The 11,511-nt window shown below is 36.8% G+C and overlaps 1 pseudogene; it reads left to right on the forward strand.

Moving 5' to 3' along the window:
* Nucleotides 1-7,657: 7,657 nt before the first annotated feature.
* Nucleotides 7,658-8,476, forward strand: LOC119525154 (annotated as a pseudogene).
* Nucleotides 8,477-11,511: the final 3,035 nt, after the last annotated feature.

The following is an 11,511-nucleotide window of genomic DNA, read 5'->3' on the forward strand; positions in this document are numbered from 1 at the left end:
GTACATAGATGTTTAAAAAATAAGTAAACCTCAATGCCCCCAAAATCTCTGACAATTCATTATCTAATTAATTTTTCTGTAAATCAAATTATAAATAGAAATCTTAAATAAGTCATTTTCTTTTCTATTTGTGTGTTTAAGTGGTATTGCTTTTTGCATATTCTGAGTCATATTTTCAAAGTATTTCTTCATAGTCTGTAAATATATATTTTCTTCACCTTTAATGAGCATCTCCCACAGGATCCTGCTTTTCATTTTGATGGTCCAAGAGCCAGAATCATGTTTCATTCTTGCATAAGCCACTTGACACACTTTTGTATGAAAGGTCTGATATTTAGTGAACAGTGGAAAATTCTGCCATCTTAAAGAATGAAATTCTGATACATACTACAATGTGAGTGAACCCTGAAGACCTCATGTTGAGTGACATAATCCAGGCAGAGAAAGACAAATGTTTTAAGATTCCACTTACATGAAATAAATAGAATACATAAATTCTTGGAGACTAAGAGTAGATTACAGCTTACCCAAGTGGGGAGGTAGTGTTGGGAGTGAGAGGAATGGAAAGTTATTGCTTAATGGGTACCAATTTTCTGTTAGCTGTGATGAAAGGATGTGGTAATGGATGTTAGAGATGGTAGCACAATATTATGACTGTAATTAATATCACTAAGTCATACACATGAAAATTTTTCATTGTGTATATGTTACCACAATAAAAACTATCTTTAAAAAAATGTCAATCAATGGTCTTGTAGTCTGAACAAGACAGCATAGACCTGTTTTCCCTGCTTCTCCCCAATAGGCACAATGATAAACTCTACAAACAGTGCAAGAGGCAACTGAAGGAAAATTCTGAAAGGTGGAAGGAGGTTGAACTGGTTAATGATCCTAGGACAGTTGGAACAGCATGATGGTAGTGTTATGCTACCTCCCACCCAATAGAAGATGACCACACAGTTCCAATGGTACTTGACTCCTGGCCAAAACAAAAGAAGGCAGTTGAGGTAGGCTAATTCCTCTTCTAGATCTAATGGGAGCTCCCCTGAAACATAAGGCAAACTTGACACTATCAGCAAAGGTGCTTGGAGCCTATCCAGAAATAAGGTATCACGGAAAGCACTTTTCTTTCACACTGGGCCTGAGGCTCCCATTTTCCATCTAAAGGTGAGCAAGCAGAACTTATATCTAAAATCACACTTGCTGGTGAAAGGACTAGATGCTTTTATCCTAAGATCAGAAAAAAGGCAAGGATGTCCATTTCCATCAATATTATTCAACATGGTACTGGTATTTATAGCCAGTTTAATAAGGCAAGAAAAATAAAACCTCCTGGAGCTAATAATAAGATCTGCAAATAGTCAAGATACAAGATCAATGCACAAAAATCAATTGCGTTTCTGTATCCTAACAATGAACATAGAGGAATCAAATCAAAAATACATTGTTGGGGACTTCTGAGAAGATGGCAGATTAGGAAAAGCAGGGAAAACTCCTTGTTCCATGGAAAAAAAAATAGATTGGTCAGAAATCACCCAGAACAGCAGTTCCAGGGTACAACCAGCCAGACAGGGACCTCTACAACACATAGTGGGAACTTGGATGAAGAGCTGGAGAAATTGCATTTAAAAGGATGGGGTGGGTATGTACAGCTGGGACCACTGCCAGGATCTGTTGACTGAAGCCACCCACCAAGTGTGGGAGGGAGCTGCTTTCCATTCCCTGTGCACCTGTCTGAACAGTTGGCTTGGGAAATAACCCTTCACAGCCCCAAAGCTGGGAGCTTCTGTGAGGGAACTAAGGATTCAGCAAACTTTTGGTCAACCACACTTACTCCTCCTCCATGGAAGCCCACTGTGTGCACAGCTGAGAGGTGGGGAGGGGCAAGGGCACCACATGGAAGCACAAAGAGCCCCTCCCCAAACACAGAGGCTAGCAGGCACATGGCAGTCAGGGATTGCAGTGTATTTGAGCTGGAGGGTGAGACACACAACTCCACAGCCCCAGAGTGATCCAACCAGAGACCTGGAAACTACCAGACCCACTGTGTCCTGGAGCAGAATACCTACCAAACTGCACAAGCCCCAGCAGCCCCACCCACAGGGCTGACAGTCACCTGTGCACAGGGAGAAAAGGTGTTCTGATTGGATTTCCAACCAGTTTGGATCCCACCCATTGCACAAAGTTGGGGGAGAGTTGACTTGAGGGTGAGAGGTGGCTGAAGAGCACCATTGGCTGGGAAGACAGGGAACGTGTGTACTCCAGCAAGCTGTGGCTCTGACAAATACTTATACGTATGTATATAAATGCTCAAATAATCCTGCATTCCCAAAATAACCTTATCAAGATAAACAAATGTCCCAAAGCCAACAGAAAATTATAAAGCATGTGAAGAAACAAGAAGATATGAATAAGCCAAATGACCAAATTGAAAAGCCAGAGGAGATACAGAATTTGGAGCAATTTATCAAACTAAACAAATTAATTAATTAATCAAATATTCAAAACAACTTCAATTAGTTGGCTAAGGACATAAAGCACATTAAGCAGAATCTAGAAGATCATAAAGAACAATTTGAAAATGTGAATAAAAATAAGCAGATCTTATGGAACTAAAAGATACTCTTGATCAAATTAAACATATATTAGAGACATCCAACAGCAGATTTAAAGAGGCAGAAGAAAGAATAAGTGAAACAGAAGACAAGCCAATTGAATAAGAACTTGCAAAACAACAAATGGTAAAAAAAAATGAAAAATTTGAAATGGATCTCATGAAAATAATGCACAACATTAATCACACAGATATGAGAATTACTAGTGTCCCAGAAGGAGAAGAGCAAAGGGCTAGGAAGAGTATTTTATGATACAGTCAGAGAAAACTTTCCAAGCTTTCTAAACAACATAAACATGCAAATTGAAGATACCCAATGAACTCCAAATATAATAAATCTGAATAAACCCACTCTGAGACACATACTATTCAGATTGTCACATGCAGAAGAAAAGGAGAAGGTCTTGAAACCAGAAAAGAAGTGATCCACCACATACAAGGGAAACCACATAAGACTAAGTACTGACTACTCAATTGGCAACTTGGTCATGAGATGGCAGTGGTATGACACATTTAAGAGCCTGTAATAGAAAAATAGTCAGACAAGAATTTTTATCTGACAAAGCTCTCCTTCAAAACTGAGGGAGAGTTTAAAATTTTCGCAGAAAACAAATGCTGAGAGAATTTGTTAACAAGAGACCTTCCCTGCAAGAAATATTAAAGGGGGTTCTAACAGCTGAGCAAAAAGGAAAGGAGAGGTCTGGAGAAGGACACAGAACTGAAGAGTACTAGTAGTAGTAACTTAAAGGAAAATGAGAGAAGGAGGAGGAAAAATCATATCTGACAAACAAATACCAAAGGATAAGATGGCTGATTCAAGAACTGCCTTCACAATAATAACACTAAATGTGAATGGGTTAAACTCCCCAATTAAAAGATACAGACTGGCAGAATGGATTAAAAATTATGATCCATAAATATGCAGTTTACAAGAGGTTCATAATAGATCAAGCAACACAAAGTAGTTGAATGTGAGTGGATGGAAAAAATATTCCATGCACCTTCAGCCAGGGGTAGCAATACTAATATCAGACAAAATAGACTTTAAATGCAAGGATGTCAAAAGAGACAAAGAAGCAGAGTATATATTAATCCATCATCAACAAGCTTCATACAAATAAAAGTCCAGGGCCAGATGGCTTCATAGGAGAATTTTACCAAACTTTCCAAAAAGAACTGACCCCATACCTGCTCAAACTCTTTCAAAAAATTGAAATAAAAGGAACACTACCTACCTTATTTTATGAAGCTCATATCAACTCTAATACCAAAAGCAGACAAAGATACTACAAGAAATGAAAAATTACAGACCAATCTTCCTAATGACTATATATGCAAAAATTCTCAGCAAAATACTTGCAAATCAAATCCAAAGACACATCATGACCAAGTGGGATTTATTTAAGACACAGAAGTGTGGTTCAACATAAGAAAATCAATGAACATAATACAACACATTAATACATTGAAAGGGAAAAATCAAATGATCATCTCAAAAGATGCCAAAAAAGTGACAAAATTCAGCATACTTTTTGATAAAATTACTTCAAAAGGCAGAAATTGAAGGAAACTTCATCAACATAATAAAGGGCATATATGAAAAACCTACAGACAGCATAGTATTCAATGGTAAGAGACTGAAAACCTTCCCCTAAGATCAGGAATGAGACAAGGATGCTGATGTCACCACTATTATTTAACATTCTTCTAGAAGTTCTAGCCAGAGCAATCTGTCAAGACAAAGAAATGGGATAACATGCAGCTGTAAGAAGGAATGGCATCCTGAAACATATGACAACCTGGATGAATGTTGAAGACAAAATGCTGAGTGAAAGAAATCAGACACAAAAGGAGAGATATTGTACATCACCACTAGTTGGAACTCCTAGAACAATGTAAAATCAGTGCCTTATAATATAGAATATAAAAAACCTAGAGATAGAAGCTAATGAAAGGGCATTGATAACACATTAATATGTATACACATGCTAATGAGGGTGAACTTAAAGGTAAGGGAATGGACAGGGGTGAAGATTGTTAATGGGATTATAAGTATCAGTTCCACATTGAAGGTGAACATGATCAAAAGTGGGTGTTTAAAGGCATTTATCCCACAAATTAGCACTACAAATATAAATAAGCATTTGCATGATATACTTCCAAGGTATGGCACTGTTACAAAGAGTTAACAACAGAGTGGTATATGGGAAAAAACTATTTAATAGGACTACCTTACCAGTACTATAGTAATACTAGGGATGAATAGGGGATGATAAGAACTTTGGGGTGTTATATGTTATGATATTTGTTTACTATTGAGAGTGATAGTGATTGTAGAACTAAGTGAAGACAATGTGAGACACTGATTGTTTATCTCGGACAGAATGTATGATATATGAAATTGGGAACTCCCTACTAAATAAGTCAAGCCCTCAATCTTGAGGCTTGCTCTTGTGAAGCTTATGACTATAAAAGGGAGGGTAAGCCAACCTATAATTAAGGCTAAGAGGCACTTCTAGAGAACCTCTTCTGTTGCTCAGATGTGGCCTTTCTCTTTCTAAGCCCAACTGAGTAAATAAATAAATTATTCTACCCCCTTCATGGGACATGACTCCCAGGGCAGTGAATCTTCCTAGAGATGTGGACACAACTCCCAAGAATGAGCCTGCTCCTTGCAGCAAGGGATTGAAAGTGACTTCTAGACCAAAATGGGGAAAAGAAAGGTAGCAAAATAAGGTTACAGTGGCTAAGAGATTTCAAATAAATTCGAGAAGCTTTCCTGGAGGTTACTCTTATTTAACCTCCAGCTAGATGTTCCAAATGGCCACAGTATGACAAACCCTAACCAAAGTAGTCCCAAAATATGTAGTTCTGTATCCATGACTCTATAACAGTTTCACTCACTAAGTTTATTTTTCAGAAACAAATCCTCCAGTGTTCCTATGTCAGATAAGTCCCCAAACCCAGAGGCAACAGACACTTCAAGAGCATCAACCAGATACAGCTCCCTTCCCCATAATGTCAATACCCCTTTTCAATATGAAAAAGTTAGGGTGATTACTGCCTAGACATCCCTGAATATCTAGAAATTGATTAAACCAAAGGAAGGCATAGCAACAGACAAGATATGATTTAACAAAAGATGATGAATACTGAATCTTTATATAAATATATTTTTAGATGCTAGGGTGTTAGAATAGCTAGAAGAAAATAACTGACATAGTGGAACTGTAACCCACGATATTCTTTGAAATTTGCTCTATAGTTACTCATTAAATTGTACTTTGAAAGTTATCCCCTTTCCGTATACATGTTATATTTCACAATAAGGAAATAAGTGAAACTGTGGAACTGTAACCCGTAATATTCTTTGAAGTTACCTATATAATTACTTGTTATATCATACTTTGAAAGTTATCACTTTTCTGTATATATGTTATACTTTATAATAAAGAAATAATTGAAATTGTGGAGCTGTAACCCATAAATTTCCTTGAAATTTGCTAACTACTTGTTAAATCATACTTTGAAATGTTCTGTATATATGGTATATTTCCCAATAAAAATGTAAAAAAAAAAAACACATTGCCATTAATAATAACACCATAGAAAATGAAATATTTACATTTACACTTAAATTATGTATATGATTAATATGTTGAAAATGAAAAATGCTGATGAAATCAAAGATTCTAAATAAATGGAGTTATATTGTGTACATTGGTTGCAAGACTCAACATACAGAAGATGTCAATTCTTCCCAAATTGACCAACAGATTCGTTTTATGTAATGTCTACCAAAATACCAGCAAGATTGTGTAAAAATATAACAAGATTATTCTAAAATTTATATGGAAACACACAGGTTCTAGAATAGCTAAGACATTCCTGAGAAAACAGAATAAAGTGGACAAATAATTCTACCTCATATTAAGGCTTACTATACAGCTACATTAATTAAGACTATGTGGTATTAGTGGAGGGATAGACATATAGAGCAATGGAACAGAATTAAGAAACCAGAAATGGATGCTCACAGATGTAATCAAATGGTTATTAACAAAGTTGCAAGAGGAATTCAATGGCAGAAGGAAAACCATTTCAACAAATGGTGCCAGAGTAACTAGGCATACATAGGTAAAAATAAATGAATATCAACATATCAATATATAATTGATATTTATTTATCAATTAACTCAAGAAATATTGTTGCCTTAAATGCAAAATATAAAACTATAAAAGTTTCAGAAAATAAAAATGAAAACATAGTAGAAGATCTTTGGAGTTTAAGACCAGGCAAAAGTTCTTACTTGACAAGGAATGAGCAGTAAATTGAAAAAAGATAAATTGGACCTGTTTTGGTTTGCTAAAGCTGCCAGAATGCAATATACCAGAAGCAGACTGACCATGATGATTTATTAGCTTAAAAGTTACAATTCTAAGGTTGTGAAAACGTCCAAATTGAGGCATAAACAGGAGAATACCTTCTCTGAAGAAAGGCTGCTGGCATCTGGAACACCACTGTCACAAGGGAAGGCACATGACTCCATCTGCTTGTCCTTCCCTCCCCATTTCATTGCTTTCAGTTTCTGGCTTCTGTGATTCCCTCAGCTCCTCTGTGGGATATTTGTCTCTCTCCTTCCAAACTTCTCCACATGTTTCTCTTTGAACTTCTTCAGCTTTTTCTGTCTTTTATCCTCATAAAGAATCCAGTAAAGGATTAAGAAACACCTTGAATTGGATGTGTCACATCTCAATTGAAATAACAAAGCCAAAATGTCCCATCCATAATAGGTCCACACCCACAGGAATGGGATAAAAGAACAGGGCCTTGTGCTCTGAGCTGGCCCAGGTAGAGGGTAGGTTCATCTCAGTGGCACTGTGGAGACCTCTGCCCAGGATGGCTTTCCCTCCCCAGGGCCTCTCCCATCTTGCCCAAGAGTCCTCATGATTCCTAGGCCTCTTGGATCTGAAATCACTGAGTGAAGTGTGAGCAGGCCCAGGGAGGATGGATACTGCTGAGGAGCTGCCATTGTGATCAAGATGATAGAGGTTCTGACAACAACTGAAGCTCAGAATCTGCTACACCATTTAAATGCCCTTTTGGAACAAGTCTGGATTTCAGCCACAGGTCTGTGGCTTGATACTAATTGATTCTGCACATAACAATGTCCTCAGAATGACTGTAAGGCTAAGGGACTTTGAAGAAAAAGTTGTTAGTTTAACTCAGTTCTTTGGTTTCAATTCAGAGACATTTTCTCTAGCTGTGAATTTACTGGACAGATTCCTGTTCAAAATGAAGTTACAGCCTAAGCATCTTGGGTGTATTGGACTGAATTTCTTTTATTTGGCCAGAAAATCAATTGAAGAGGAAATGAATGTCTCATTGGTAAATGACTTGATCTGTATAAGCCAGTATAGGTTTACAGTTTCAGACTTGATGAGAATTGAAAAGATTGTATTGGAAAAAGTGTGTTTGAAAGTCAGAGCTACTACATCTTTTCAACTTTTGCAACTTTATTATTCAATCATCCAAGAGCCAAGCCATGTGGAAGAAGAAAAATAGCCTTAATTTTGAAAGACTAGAAGCTCAACTTAAGGCATTGTCACTGCAGGATCATATTTTCTAAAGCAAACCTTCTGTGGTAGCATTGTCTATCATTGCATTGGAAATCCAAGCACAGAAGTGTATAGAATTAACAGAAGAAGTACAATGTCTTCAAAAACATTCTAAGATAAATGACAGAGATTTGATCTTCTGGAAAGAGCTTGTATCCAAGTGTTTAACTGAATATTCATCGTTCGTGTTCCCAACCAAATGTTCAGAAGTTGAAATGGATTGTTTCTGGGTATACTGCATGACAACTAATGCATAGTTACTACAGAATCACCAACCTTCCAACAATTCCTGAAACTGTTCCTTAGTCAGATTTTTACATTATCATTATCTCTTCCATAAAGCCTTTTTCCACAATGCTAAGCAATGGATTTATTAGTGTTATAACATATTTAAGCTGTGAAGTCTCAAAACATCACAACTGTATTAACATTGATGTTCTCAGACTTGGGAAAACTGCCTGAGCAATATTATGCTATAGAATTTTGTTTAGATTTGAATTCATCTCTGAAGCCTACAAATCAGCATAGCATAGGAAATTAATAACAAACCTGGGAAGATATACTGTTAATCTTCATTTCTAACATTGATCCAGATTTCTATATCAGATCAATATATTGTATTTAAGTAGCACTGAAGTTGGTAACCTACTTAAATCACTTTAAGTGTGGTTTTTAATTGTGATGTGTACATCAAAACCAACTTTCAGTGCACTTTTCAGACATAACAGATTATTATTCTGGGCAGTATAAATGATTTCTTGGTACTCATAATGTCAAGTGACAGATAATCTAGAGATGTGGATTTATAACTGTATAGCAATTGCATTTAACTTTGAAAGCATTTTATATAAAGCAAAAAGATAGACCTGGTAAACTTGGCATATTCATTAAGTTATTGTTAATATTTTTTCTAGAACACAGGTGATGTTTATATCCATAATATTTTTATAGAGAATCTACTGCCTCAGTCTAATGTCATTGAAAAAGTTTCACTTGTAACACAATAAATTATAACTCCAAAAGCTTGCTTTACCCCACCAAACCAAGTTCAGGCTAAATTTAGCACTTGAGAAGTTTTTACTAAGGGCTGTTTGCATAAAATCACCAATCCCTAATTTAGATTTTAGTTTAAAAGGAAGAGAGTATAATTTCAGTGATGCCCATCCTGTGCCAAAAGAAAGTCTTAAGTAAATAGGTACCCTCAAAATATGCAATATTCTGCATTTTACATGTAAATTAGTGAATGTAAGTCTACAGTATTAAAGTCATCATTATAAACAGTCAGTCAGTGCAAATTTGTAGCCTGAGACCATCCAGAATAGGTGTAACCAATTCAGATTTACATTTGCCATCATGTTATGGATAAATATACCTTGAAAAATTAACAAAAGGCAACAATATCTAAAAATTATCCTTAACTTTTGTAACATATGTTTGTGGATAACTTTTCAGTTTTCCAAAATGGCTGACACATTTCAATATTTTGAACACATCAGTGTTAATTTTTAGTTGGCAGAGATAACCTAACAAACTGCAATTATGTTTGGTACAAAAGGATATAACTTTCAATAAAATTACATTAAAAAGAACATGGCCATTTCTAGAGTGCATAACCTTCAAACCAGCCCACTCCACCCTCTGGACCCCCAAAAGACATGTTCTTCTGTAGTCAAAATACAGTCACTTCATCACAATACCACTAAAACCTTAAATCATTTCAGTAAAAATGTTAATTACAAAGTCACATCAAAATCAGTTAAAGGAGCAGTCTGTCCTAAGGCAAAATTCTCTGGCTCTGAAGCTTTGAAACTTAGAAAAAGTTATCTGCCTCCAATATACAAGGGAGGGACAGTCATAGGATAAATATTCCCATTTCCATAGGGAGAAATTAGAAAGAAAACAGGGATCAACAGACCCAAACAGGTTCCAAAAACCTGCAGGGCATGCTTCATTAAATTTCCAGGCCTGAAAGTCATCTATAGAATGATATTTTATCCTCAGGACTTGAGAGAGTGGCAGTCCCACCCTTTTCAAGGGCTTCTACAGTGGTCCTGTTATCTCCAAACACTGAGGTGAGGGCTCCAACATCTCCAAGCATTTGGGGAGACTGCCATGTTCTTGGCTCCACCCTTCTCAAGCATCTGGGTGGCAACTGGGTTCTCTGCCATATCTGGAGCACAGGTCCCATACTCTTAAAACAGTGGGGTCATGGCTAGGCTCTCCCCAATCCCTGGTGAATGTACCCCTCTCTGAAACTGAGTAGCAGCACTCTTCCTGAACAATGGGGCAGCCAAGCTCTCTACAATTCTCTGACACCTGAGAGCTCTGGAGTGGCAACACTCTCCCTGAATGACAGGGGGGATGACCTGTCCTCTACAAATGCTGGGACAAACTCACCCTTTCCACATGCATGGGTAGTTTTGCTCTCCTGGCCCAAGGTTTCATGGCTCCAGACATAATTTTTCCTTCAATATGTTCCTTTTCTGTCCCTTTTGGTACAGGCTGGCAATGGTTCTGTTCATACAGACCTTGCAAAAAACCTTTGGTTTCACATATAGCACATGGTGTTCCCAACGACCAGATAATAGGACTTTCCACAAATCCTTTCTGGATAAATCCATCTGCAATCCTGACTTGCACTGAAATGGCTTACTAGTTCTGTGTTCTGTTAAATCCTCATGTGGGCACTATTCTCAGGGAACTCACTTTATGGAAGCCCAGAATTTTCCAAGCCATCAATATCTGGTTTATTTGTACCCAAGAGTTCATTTCTCAGGTTATCCTTTTCCTCTCTCATTTTACTATAAGCTGCAAGGAGAAGCCAAGCTGAACTTTTCACATTTAATTTGGAAATATCTTCAGCTAAGTATTACAGTTCATTGCTTTAAAAATTAAGCCTTCCTTCTGATATCAGGACTCAATTTTGACAAATTCTCTACCACTTTAAACTAAGAATCACCTTTGTTCTAACTTGCAATGACACATTCATCATTTCTGTCCAAGCCCTCGTTGAAAGTACCTTTAGAGTCCATATTTCTACCAACAGTCCCTTAAAAGCAATCCAGGCTTTTTCTACCAAGCTTCTCACAATTCTTCCAGAACAATCCCCTCATCCATTTTTTGAGTTGCTTTTTTATTAAGATTTATTCACATACCATACAATCATCCAAAGTGTATAATCCATTGATCACATTACCATCATTCATCAACCCGATCAATTTTTAAACATTTTCCTTGTACCAGAAAAAGTGAAAGCAAGAATTAAAAAAACAAGAGTA

The sequence above is a fragment of the Choloepus didactylus genome (genome assembly GCF_015220235.1).
Source record: "Choloepus didactylus isolate mChoDid1 chromosome 24 unlocalized genomic scaffold, mChoDid1.pri SUPER_24_unloc1, whole genome shotgun sequence".
In the NCBI taxonomy this organism is placed as follows: Eukaryota; Metazoa; Chordata; class Mammalia; order Pilosa; family Megalonychidae; genus Choloepus; species Choloepus didactylus.